Source organism: Rhinoraja longicauda, chromosome 8 (genome assembly GCF_053455715.1).
Source record: "Rhinoraja longicauda isolate Sanriku21f chromosome 8, sRhiLon1.1, whole genome shotgun sequence".
NCBI classification, from domain to species: domain Eukaryota; kingdom Metazoa; phylum Chordata; class Chondrichthyes; order Rajiformes; family Arhynchobatidae; genus Rhinoraja; species Rhinoraja longicauda.
Genome location: NC_135960.1, coordinates 19,984,864 through 19,997,481, shown reverse-complemented (window position 1 = coordinate 19,997,481; position 12,618 = coordinate 19,984,864).

The window sequence follows — 12,618 nt, the reverse complement described above, 5'->3', positions numbered from 1 at the left end:
GTCTCCAGTTGTAAAACATATTGAATTGCAGTCTCTGAAATCTTGAAAATGCTTCTGAATTTCAGGTTGAGAGTCCTCATGTCATTCCTCAACATGTGGCACATAGTCACGGACATTCTTAATTAATGCTGTTTGGAGCTACTGAAAGATGAAAGGATTTAACTAAATATTACTTAAAAAGCATTTCATGACTATATTATCAAATCTGAACATTTCTATGTTATTATACAGCTGGATGGCTAATCATAAAGTGCAATTTAGGATGTAGAAAAAATGTTATAAAGATTAAAGAGGAGATGATTATAATCTCAAAATATGAACAATGGCATATAATCATAATGCACCTCTGAATTACTTAGATCAGTAAAATAAAAGCTTCACCAACTGGTCACCTTCAGTACTTTTAACACCATCGGCTTGCACTGCTTGGGAGCAAACGTCCAAAGATGCGGGTGGATGCTCTGTTGGTGTCCTGGATCACCAACTACCTGAATGGCCAACCACAGTATGTCAGGCTACAGAAATGTGTCTCGGACATGGTAGTGAGCAACACAGGGGCCCCACAGGGGACGGTCCTCTCTCCCTTCCTGTTCACCATCTACACCTCAGACTTCAGATATAACTCAGACTCCTGCCACCTGCAGAAGTTTTCAGATGACTCTGCAATTGTGGGCTGCATCAGAGAGGGGAGGGAAGATGAATATAGAGGCGTGTTCAACAACTTTGTTGTGTAGTGTGGGCTGAATCACCGGCAGCTCAACACCGACAAGACTAAGAAGTTATTGGCGGACTTTAGGAGGAGAGGAACACCCCTATCTCCATCAATGGTGTTGGTATGCAGCTTACCAAGGAGTGCAATTACATTGGACAGCAAACTGGAGAGGTCCAGGAATGCTGTGGCCCTGTACAAGAAGGGATAGAGCCAGCTGTACTTTTTGTGAAGGTTCCACTCCTTCAACGTCTGCGGTAAGATGCTGCAGATATTCTACCAATTGGTGGTGACCAGTGCCATCTTCTTCGCTGTCGTGTGCTGGGGCAGCAGGGCGAAGGCCGCAGATGCCAATAGGATTAACAATCTCATCAGGAAGGCTAGCTCCATCCAATAATACAATATATCTTTATTGTCATTGTACAGGGTACAACGAGATTGGGAATGCGCCTCCCATACGATGCAATAAATGAATTCGCTAGTCAGTATTAATTTAAACAACCCAAGGAAATAAATTAGAACAGTTTTAAAACAGAATAAAGTGCAAGTAGATCTGTGCCGGTTCACTGTGCACTGTGCGATGTGTTCACTGGGGGTTCATGAGTTGTCCTGAATGAGTTGTCCTGGGGGAATCCTGAGTTGGATTCATGGGTGGTGGTCTTGGAGGGGAGGATGCTCCTCAAACTGCGGAGTATCAGACTGGTTCCACCAAGATGCAGTGCAGAACACCACAGGAGATTCTTTTTCCCTGTCATGGGGTAGACTGACTCCCCTCCCACCCTCCCCAATTTTTGCACATCCCTAATCTTTTCTACTCATCACTTTAATTTCATGTTTCATGTATCTTGTGTTTTATGATGGTTGGCAGATCAATTTCCCTCCTGGGATAAATAAAGTTCTATCGTATCATATCGTATTGTATCGTATCATTTCCCAGCATTGTCTTATTCCAGCCCAGTCATCAGTTTTAGCATGTTAGAAGACAAAACTAACTTTTGTTTATATCATTGTCGCAGAATTTTTGTAGTATTTCCCATGGATATTCTTGAATTTATAATCAGATTTTTGATAACTAACCAAATCAATAGAATTAGCAGCCGCACAAATCAAAGATGCAAGTAATTTTGTGGTTTGCTCCATTTATTCTTTCTATTTTTTTCAGAAGAATGGCTCAATACAATTACAGGTACATTTCCTCAATTTCCTCAATACAATTACAGGTACATTTTGTTAAAAGAAAGCGACTGTCTTAATTTGATACCTCAGAGCTCCACAAGCAACTAATTCCTTTTGTGTTATTTTAACCATTGTTACGTCCACAATTGCTTTTTTACAATTATTGCATGGTGATTATATTTTCATTCCCTCACCTTCCAGGCTAGTGTTTCTTACTGAAGCTATTCACATAGCAGTGCATTCAAAAGGCGTTTTGTTCATCAACAAACCTTCAATGGGTCAGGTATTTGAAAGTGTGATCATTCACTGTGATCCTGACTACATCTAAGTGCAACTCACTACACCTCTGCTGGATTGTATTGATAATTTGGAGAATTGGTAGACTGGATTCACAACTTTCTTAGCAATAGAAGACTGGGGGTAATGGGGGAGAGGACTGTTTTTTTGACTGGAGGTCTGTGACCTGTGGTGTTCTGCAAGGTTCAGTGCTGGGACCTCCGTTGTCTGTGAAGGTCAGTACTCTTCTTGAGACTGATTGCAGTGGAGGGGGTGGGGGGAGGGAAGCTAGAGAAGAAGTAAGGGCAGAACAAAGCCTGGGAAATCGTGATTTGATACAGTTGATACAGTTTGATAGAGTTTGATTGGCAGATATGTGCACGCAGGCCGGAGATGAAAAGGAGACAAAAGTATGTCAGATAGGGGGGAGATGTGGAGTGAAATTAAAGACAGAGCATTGGCTATAGCTGGAAGGGAATGGGGTGGGGGTGGGGGGGGGGGGGGGGAGGGAATGGGGCATGGAAAGTGGGAAAGATGGCTGTGTGGAAGAGAGTGGCAGAAGCACAGGAAAGAGGGAGGAAAAAAGGGGGAATTGGAGAATTCATTGTTCATATTGTTGGGTTGTAAGCTGCCCAAGCAGGATATGAGGTGCAGTTTCTCCAGTTTGTGGCCTCACTCTGACAATGGAGGAAGCCCAGGAAGAGGGATCAGTATGGGAATGGGAAGGGAAGTTAACATGGTTAGAAACAGTGAGATCCAGCAGGCCTTGGTGAATCAAGCACAAGTTATGGAGTCACAGATTCACAGAGCACAGAAACAGGCCCTTCAGCCCAACTTGTGCATGCCAACCGTGATGCCCCATCAACACGAGTCCCACCTGCCCATGTTTGGTGCATATGCCCCTAAACCTTTCCTATCTATGAACCTGTCCAAATGTCTTTTAAATGTTGTTATGTTACCTATCTCAACTACCTCCTCTAACAGCTTGCTCCATATGCCCACCATCTACTGTGTGAAAGGCTTTCTCTAACCAATGAAGGCTATTTGTAAAACATTTGGACAAATGTTCAGCGGCACGGTGGAGCAGCGGTAGAGTTGCTGCCTTACAGCGCTTGCAGCACCGGAGACCAAGCTTCAATCCCGACTACGGCTGCTGTCTGTACGGAGCTTGTGCATTCTCCCCGTGACTGCTTGGGTTTTCTCCGAGATTTTCGGTTTCCTTCCACACTCCAAAGACGTATAGGTATGTAGACACAAAATGCAGGTAATCTACAGCTATGTAGATTAATTGGCTTGGTGTATGCGTAAATTTCCCCTAGTGGTAGGATAGTGTTAATGTGTGGGGATCGCTGGTCCGTGCGGACTCGGTGGGCCAAAGGGCCTGTTTCCTTGCTGTATCTCTAAACTAACCAATGTCAATGCAACAGAAAAACTCAAAACAAGTTGTGTTCTCTCATATTGCATTAACATTTCTTTCAATGTTGTTTCAGCCTACAAGTGTTCAGTCAAATGATCCAATCTTGAAGAAAGAAGCAAAACATGCTGAAGGCAACATTTACTGTTCTCAGCCAAGTTTACAGAGTTACTTCTTTCTTTCTTCTAAAGAAAATAAACTTGAAATCAAAACATAAATGTGTTTGTTTGATAGGTTTTACTGAGTCATCAATTGTATCTCTGTCAATTTAATCAAAAGTCCTTTCAGGAAATTATCTTTGTACTGAGGATTTTGAAATCTGCAAACATGAAAGCATTGCCCAACTGAACTAAAGTGATATTAATTCATCATGGCTCTTATCAGCAGTATTATGGGCAAGCTCCTCTTGTCCAGTTATGGAATGCATTCCTTACACACTTTGGATCTCACAAACCTTTTTGCAATGCTTCCAGATATCTCAAGTAGTTAACCAAGATTTTCTGTAATCCTTTTGGAATTGAGATGAGGAAACACTTTTTCACAAAGAGAGTTGTGAATTTGTGGAATTCTCCGCCTCAAAAGGCAGTGAAGGCCGATTCACTGGATGCATTCAAAAGAGAGTTAGATAGAGCTCGTTGGGCTAGCGGAATCGAGGGGTATGGGGAGATGGCAGGAATGGGGTACTGATTGTGGATGATCAGCCATGATCACATTGAATGGCGGTGCTGGCTCGAAGGGCCGAATGGCCTACTCCTGCACCTATTGTCTATGTATCTATGTATCTATTGTCAATTTTTACTGATTTAATGTGAGAAAGTTTGTAATACAGGTAAGTAATTGGAAAAGATTCGAGCCTTGCTTGACACTAGTCTGCATTGAGATTAGTTCTATTGATGGCCCCTTGTTTAAAATTATGACTTTCCATTGTGATGTGAACATAAGAAACAAGATGAATTTCTGTAGACAGCTAAATTTCTATGTCCCTCCCAGAGTGTACCACCTCACAAACTATCTCTGGAAGAAGCTATGGTTTCCATATTGGTCTTGTTATCCATTCCAGAACCCACCATACAGAAGAGGAAGCAAGTCATCCTTGACCCTAAAGAAGTCATTGTAAAAGAAGATATGTGCACAGTGTATAGATATTTACTGGACATGTCTAGCTTTCTTTATCAACACTTGCTGCATTTAGGCATGACATGGATTGTAAAACCTTTATAAAATCTTTCTGGTCCTGTTAACTGCACATAAATATCTTGCAATGTAAACAGAGGGCATTGTTCATTATTCACTGATGTGTTAAGAGTTACTTTGAAATCTCGGGAGAGAGCATAAGAAATGGGAGCAATGGAATGCCAGCATATTCTTAAGACTTGTTTTTCCATTCATCCTGATCATGGTTGATCTTCTACCTCATACCATTTTCCTGCACAAATCTATATTCCTGTGTTTTAACATCCAGATATCTATTGATCTCTCTTTAGAATGAACACCTGAACAACTGAATTCTACGGCTTCTAAGGCAGAACATTTTATTGGAACTAGTCTAATTAATTTTCACTCATTCTTCATTGCACTAAAGGAGAGCAAAACTGTGCAGGTATAGTTTTAATTTCCAATTTTTATTTTTATTTCAAAATAACATGCAATTTGTATGATGCTCTTCATTTCAACATTGTACACTGCAACATAATAAGTTTTACACTCATTTGTTAATCTATCAGTGCAGAAATTCGCCCAAATACAAATCTATTTGAGTTAAGTAAACATTTTTGTTAACTTTATGGAACCCGAAAATGAGTAATTGAGTAATCATGAATCTTGCCAATGCAGGTATTATTAAAGGTAGCAAAGTCATGAATGTTCTATTTGCTAATTTCCCATATTGCCATTGCCTCTCTCAGCCTTTAATTTACAAATCTACTTTTTTTCCCGTTAAGAAATAACATCCCATTCTTCACCCATAGGAGCACAATCCACCAATGCATATCACCCAGCCTTTTCCATTTATGATATTTTATTAAATAAGTTATTTTCTAGCAGGAAATGGTTTTGGGTAGACTGATGGGACTGAAGGCTGATAAATCCCCAGGGCCTGATGGTCTGCATCCCAGAGTACTTAAGGAGGTGGCTCTAGAAATAGTGGAAGCATTGGAGATCATTTTTCAATGTTCTATAGATTCAGGATCAGTTCCTGTGGATTGGAGGATAGCAAATGTTATCCCACTTTTTAAGAAAGGAGGGAGAGAGAAAACGGGTAATTATAGACCAGTTAGTCTGACATCAGTGGAGGGGAAGATGCTGGAGTCAATTATAAAAGACGAAATTGCTGAGCATTTGGATAGCAGTAACGGGATCATTCCGAGTCAGCATGGATTTACGAAGGGGAAATCATGCTTGACAAATCTACTGGAATTTTTTGAGGATGTAACTAGGAAAATTGACAAGGGAGAATCAGTGGATGTGGTGTACCTGGACTTTCAGAAAGCCTTCGACAAGGTCCCACATAGGAGATTAATGGGCAAAATTAGAGCACATGGTATTGGGGGTAGGGTACTGACATGGATAGAAAATTGGTTGACAGACAGAAAGCAAAGAGTGGGGATCAATGGGTCCCTTTTGGAATGGCAGGCAGTGACCAGTGGGGTACCGCAAGGTTCGGTGCTGGGACCCCAGCTATTTACGATATACATTAATGACTTAGACGAAGGGATTAAAAGTACCATTAGCAAATTTGCAGATGATACTAAGTTGGGGGGTAGTGTGAATTGTGAGGAAGATGCAATAAGGCTGCAGGGTGACTTGGACAGGTTGTGTGAGTGGGCGGATACATGGCAGATGCAGTTTAATGTAGATAAGTGTGAGGTTATTCACTTTGGAAGTAAGAATAGAAAGGCAGATTATTATCTGAATGGTGTCAAGTTAGGAGGAGGGGGAGTTCAACGAGATCTGGGTGTCCTAGTGCATCAGTCAATGAAAGGAAGCATGCAGGTTCAGCAGGCAGTGAAGAAAGCCAATGGAATGTTGGCCTTCGTAACAAGAGGAGTTGAGTATAGGAGCAAAGAGGTCCTTCTACAGTTGTTCCGGGCCCTAGTGAGACCGCACCTGGAGTACTGTGTGCAGTTTTGGTCTCCAAATTTGAGGAAGGATATTCTTGCTATGGAGGGCGTGCAGCGTAGGTTCACTAGGTTAATTCCCGGAATGGCGGGACTGTCGTATGTTGAATGGCTGGAGCGATTGGGCTTGTATACACTGGAATTTAGAAGGATGAGGGGGGATCTTATTGAAACATATAAGATAATTAGGGGATTGGACACATTAGAGGCAGATAACATGTTCCCAATGTTGGGGGAGTCCAGAACAAGGGGCCACAGTTTGAGAATAAGGGGTAGGCCATTTAGAACGGAGATGAGGAAGAACTTTTTCAGTCAGAGGGTGGTGAAGGTGTGGAATTCTCTGCCTCAGAAGGCAGTGGAGGCCAGTTCGTTGGATGCTTTCAAGAGAGAGCTGGATAGAGCTCTTAAGGATAGCGGAGTGAGAGGGGATGGGGAGAAGGCAGGAACGGGGTACTGATTGAGAGTGATCAGCCATGATCGCATTGAATGGCGGTGCTGGCTCGAAGGGCTGAATGGCCTACTCCTGCACCTATTGTCTATTGTCTATTGTCTATTTGTAAATTGAAAAATGTCTGTATGTAAATTAAACTCATGTTTTCTAAACAAACCACTCTTTTATCGTGGATTAAATACAAACTTGAGTATTCATCTTAATAAAATTATTTAAAACCATTACGTTAAACAAAGGTACACTTGAAGGCCTGTCCCACTTCGGCGATTTTTAAGGCGACTGCCAGCGACTGCCAGGATCTTATCGAAACGTATAAGATTATTAAGGGGTTGGACATGTTAGAGGCAGGAAACATGTTCCCAATGTTGGGAGAGTCCAGAACCAGCGGCCCTTAAGAATATACCCCTTAAGAATAAGGGGTAGGCCATTTAGAACAGAGATGAGGAAAAACTTTTTTAGTCAGAGAGTTGTGAATCTGTGGAATTCTCTGCTTCAGAGGGCACTGGAGGCCAATTCTCTGAATACATTTAAGAGAGAGCTAGATAGAGCTCTTAAGGATAGCGGAGTCAGGGGGTATGGGGAGAAAGCAGGAACGGGGTACTGATTGAGAATGATCAGCCATGATCACATTGAATGGCGGTGCTGGCTCGAAGGGCCGAATGGTCTACTCCTGCACCTATTGTCTATTGTCTATTGTCTATTGACTGTCAAAGTCATAGCAGATCGCCCAAAAACCTTCGATTTTTTTAACCCTACGACAATGTCTATGACTCCCTCTACGACAATGCCTATGACAAGCTACGACAACCTACCATCTCGGCGACGGCAAGCTGCCGACAACCAGCCACCCAGTCATCGTGACCTAGGACATCCACCTACGACAGCGACATTGACAAGCTATGACAACCGAAGTCAACCTACCTCCACCCTCGACAAGCTACGACACTATCAGGTCACAACTGATGACAACGGTAGCCATTTCACGTAATTTTGGCGCAAAAATGTGTGTGGGTAGGGTCTCCGATCATTCAGCATCATGACTGCCAGGAAGCAATATATGATGGCATTGCTCTTACATCAAATGCAAGCCCTGCTCCTTGCAGTGGCCCTCATGCTTAAAATTCTGCAAGACTAAAGGACGAGAAGAATGGGGAAGAAGAAGCCCAAGAAGAGGTCTGTGTGGTTAAAGCCCTTGTCCCTGAAGAGACCCAACGCAGTGCAATGTCAAAATTAATTAAAATAGTTCACTTTTCAATGCAGTGCAATGCTTGTGTTTGTGTTTGTTTTTTATTGGTCACAATAAATGAAATGCCATGAGAAACTACTCTGAAATACAATAACTTCAAACATCAATCTTTGGTCAAAATGTCCTAAATTTACTTTATTTAAACAAACAAAATTCTTATAAAAGGTGGATCAGCACCGGCGACAACCAAAGTCACCTGGCGACAACCTAGCGACAACCTATAACAGCGCCCACGACAAGCTACGATCATTGGCGTCAAGCCAGCTTCGCCGAAAAATTTAGAGCAGGGAGAAAATTCCGCAGCGACCAGAAAAAAGCTACGACTTTTTGGCGACTACTCACGACCATGCCCGCGACACCCCACAACACACCGCCGACCGTGCGGTGACAGCCTAGTTGCCTGTAGTCGCCTTAAAAATCGCCGAAGTAGGACATGCCCTTAATTTTCTTTAGACACATAAGTTAGAAAAAGAATAATTAAGAAATACAACATGGAAACCGGTCCTTCGGCCCACTGAGTCCAATGATCACCCGTACACTAGTTCTATCCTACACACTTAGGACAATTTACAGAAGCCAATTAAACTAACAATATGCATTCAGAATGTGGGAGGAATCCAGAGCACCCAGAGAAGACCCATGCTGTCACAAGAAGAAGGTACAAACTCTGTACAATAGACAATAGACAATAGGTGCAGGAGTAGGCCAATCGGCCCTTCGAGCCAGCACCGCCATTCAATGTGATCATGGCTGATCATTCTCAATCAGTACCCCGTTCCTGCCTTCTCCCCATACCCCCTGACTCCGCTATCCTTAAGTTTTATCTAGCTCTCTCTTAAATGCATTCAGAGAATTGGCCTCCACTGCCTTCTGAGGCAGAGAATTGCACAGATTCACAACTCTCTGACTGAAAAAGTTTTTCCTCATCTCTGTTCTAAATGGCCTACCCCAATGTTGAACAGCCAACATTTCTAGTTAGGATCAAACTTGGGTCTCTGGCGCTGTAAGGTAATAAATCTACCCTTGCGCCACTATGCCACCCCCTGTTTGACCTAACTAGGTTTCATCAAGTAGGTCCTGAAACAATGGAACAGGATTAATCTAATAGCAACCTCTTTTGTAATGCTGTTGGCTGATCTAACATTGTGCTAATGTGCTCTCAGGACAGTGACTTCTGTAGACTTCCCATCAGTCAGTTTGAGACATTGGTGCATTGAACCTGCACCAGATTAAAGCTGTTGCAATTCAATAGCTCAATTGAAAGCTGCAGGAAGAAATAATATAGAATATAGAACAGTGCAGTGAAGGAATAGGCCCTCAGCCCAAGATTCCAGTTTAAGCTAATCCCATTTCTTTGCACATGGTCTATAAACCATCATTCCCTGGCTTCTCATGTGCTTGTCTATCTGCCTCTTAAACATTGCTGTGGAATATGCTTCCACCACCTCCCCATGCACCTTCTAAGGCACCTATCACCTTCTGGGTAAAAAACATGCCAAGCAAACCTCCTTTCAACTTTCCCACTCTCACCTTAAAACTATGTCCTCCAGTGTTTGTGATTTCCACCACAGCAAAAGAGTCAAACTATCCACCTGATCTATGCCTCTCCAGGTCACCCTCAGATTCTGACACTTCTGAAAAAACATTCATTCCAAATTCATCCAGTCTCTACCTGTTGCTAATACTCTCTGATCCAGGCAACATCCTTCTGAACCTCTTTGAAACTATCTCCAAATTCTCGATATCTGTCCTGTAATGTAGTGATTGGAACAGCATACTCCAAATGTGGACTAAAAAAAAATGATATAGTTGTAATGTGTTCTGAATGTTGTAATGGTCTGATCAATAAATGCAAGTATGCCATAACCCTTCTTTATCCCCCTTTCTACTCATGTTGCCACTTACAGGGAGCCATGGACTTGGATCCCAAGACCCCACTGTACATTAATGCTCCTGAGAGTCCTCCCATTTAATGTACACTTTCCACTTAAATTTGACTTCCAAAAGTGCCACACCTCACATTTGCAAGATTAAATTTCATCTGCCATTTCTCTTCCCAACTGATCCTGTTGTATCCTTTGACAACATTCTTCAGTATTCGCACCTACACCAGTTTTCATGTTTTTTTGCAAACTTACTACTCAGCCAAGCTACATTTTCATCCAAATCATTATATATATCACAAAATGCTGGAGTAACTCAGCGGGTCAGACAGCATCTCAGGAGAGAAGGAATGGATGATGTTTCGGGTCGAGACCCTTCTTCAGTCTGATGTATGTTGGGATTTACCTGTATAGCACACAAATTTTTCTCTGCTCCTCGGTACATGTAATGATAATCAACCAGTCTGAAGAAGGGTCTTGACTCGAAATGTCATCCATTCCTTCTCTCCAGAGATGCTGCCTGTCCCTTTGAGTTATTCCAGCTTTTTGTATCTATCTGATTTAAGCCAGCGTCCGCAGTCCCTTCCTACACATGATAATCAACCAATACTGATATCAAAATGAATCCATTTTAATTGTTCATCAACAGGTCATTGATAAATAAAAATATTATATCAAAATGAAGGGTAAATGATTTGCAGTACCAGCTTTTGCAGGTATTGGATATAATGAATGGAAAGACATGCTTACCCCAGGTCTAGAATTCTCACTTTGAGGACTGAACTAGCCGCAAATGTATTTAAACAGCTTTTAAACTGTTTGAGGCTTAAGGATGCCAGCACACTTGAAGGTTATTTTCAATGTCAAAATCTAGCTTAGCTCTTGCAACTCTTCCTGATTTTATGACAACAGCAAATTTAACTCCTTTATCTGATTAGATCTATAAAATAGTTGAGTAATCCCTATTTTTGATGCTCGAACCAAACAATTAAGCCAGGCAAACATTGTCATGATCAATATCCTACAGATCAAATAGAAATACTCAATAATGTTTTGGTAGAGTCAAAAAACTACAATATATGTTCTGCACATTTCAAGGCCTGAATTGGATACTGCCTTGTCAAAACAACCCGATTCAATCAGGGGCTGCAGAAGATGTCATTTTTTGTGTGGTATACAGATTACAAATACCACAGAATTAGACTTTGCATCTTGTGTGGATCTTATCAATGGTTTTCACCAATATTGTTAAAGTTATTTCATCAGCAAATATAGAAGCGTCATGACTTCATGCCTGGGGATAATTACAATTTCGGAAAACATGGACCAAAGATTTCCAATCATTGGATTTTAGGTCACAGGGAAAAAGAAGGTATTGTTTCACATCTCTCTGGCATCAAAAATAAGAACAGACTCTGGGTTCAGCCTCAGTACTTCAGTTAGGTAAATACGTCCACTACAGAAACAAAGAACTGCAGATGCTGGTTTATAAAAAAAAGGACACAAAGAGCTGGATTCACTCAATGGATCAGGCAGCATCTCTGGAGAACAAGGATAGGTGATGCTTCGGGTTGGAACCCTTCTTCGGACTGATATTGGAGTTGGTGGGAGGGAAGGAAGCTGGGTAAGTAAAGGAGCAGGACAAAGTGTGGCAGGTATTAGGTGAACATAGGTGAGAGGCAGATGGTTGGACAAAGGCCAGAAATAAAAACAGAATATGACACAAGGATTGAAGAGTTGTGAATTGTGAAGCCAGAGGCAAAAAATTGTGGGAGAGGGCAGGGGAGGAGGAAAAAAAGCTGCAAGTCCAGGTGGGTATGGGGGAGAAAAAGGAGGGGGAGGTGGTGTCAGCGTGTCCATTGTCTGGTTAGTGTTGAAGGCACTGGACCAACATGACGTTGTGGACTCAGTGTCATCAATTTAGGTGAGATGGAAGAACTAGAAATCTTGATAGTTGGATGTAAGGGTTTGGGGACCAGGAACCATGGAGGCAACTGATATGTACAGTGATGAGGCATCAATAATGACCCCATAAGAGATCAAAGTTAGAAAAAGATCTGTTGATGGGAATTGTACCATTCAGGAATTAAAAATGAAGTTGAAATGTATGTTTCCACATTCAGGTAAGGTATTTTCTCTTTAATTTCAGGCGTTTCCTGAGGTTTGATTCCCGAAACCTGGACCAGGATGTTTCTGGATCCCTTTACATAAACCAATCTTAAAGGAAAATCTTAAAATGTTATCAGTCTCTACATTTTTAGGTACAAAGGTATTGATACCTAAATCACACATAAATGAAGGTGACCTTGTGTGTGTCCTTTTCAATTGGGTAGGTAATGTATATCAG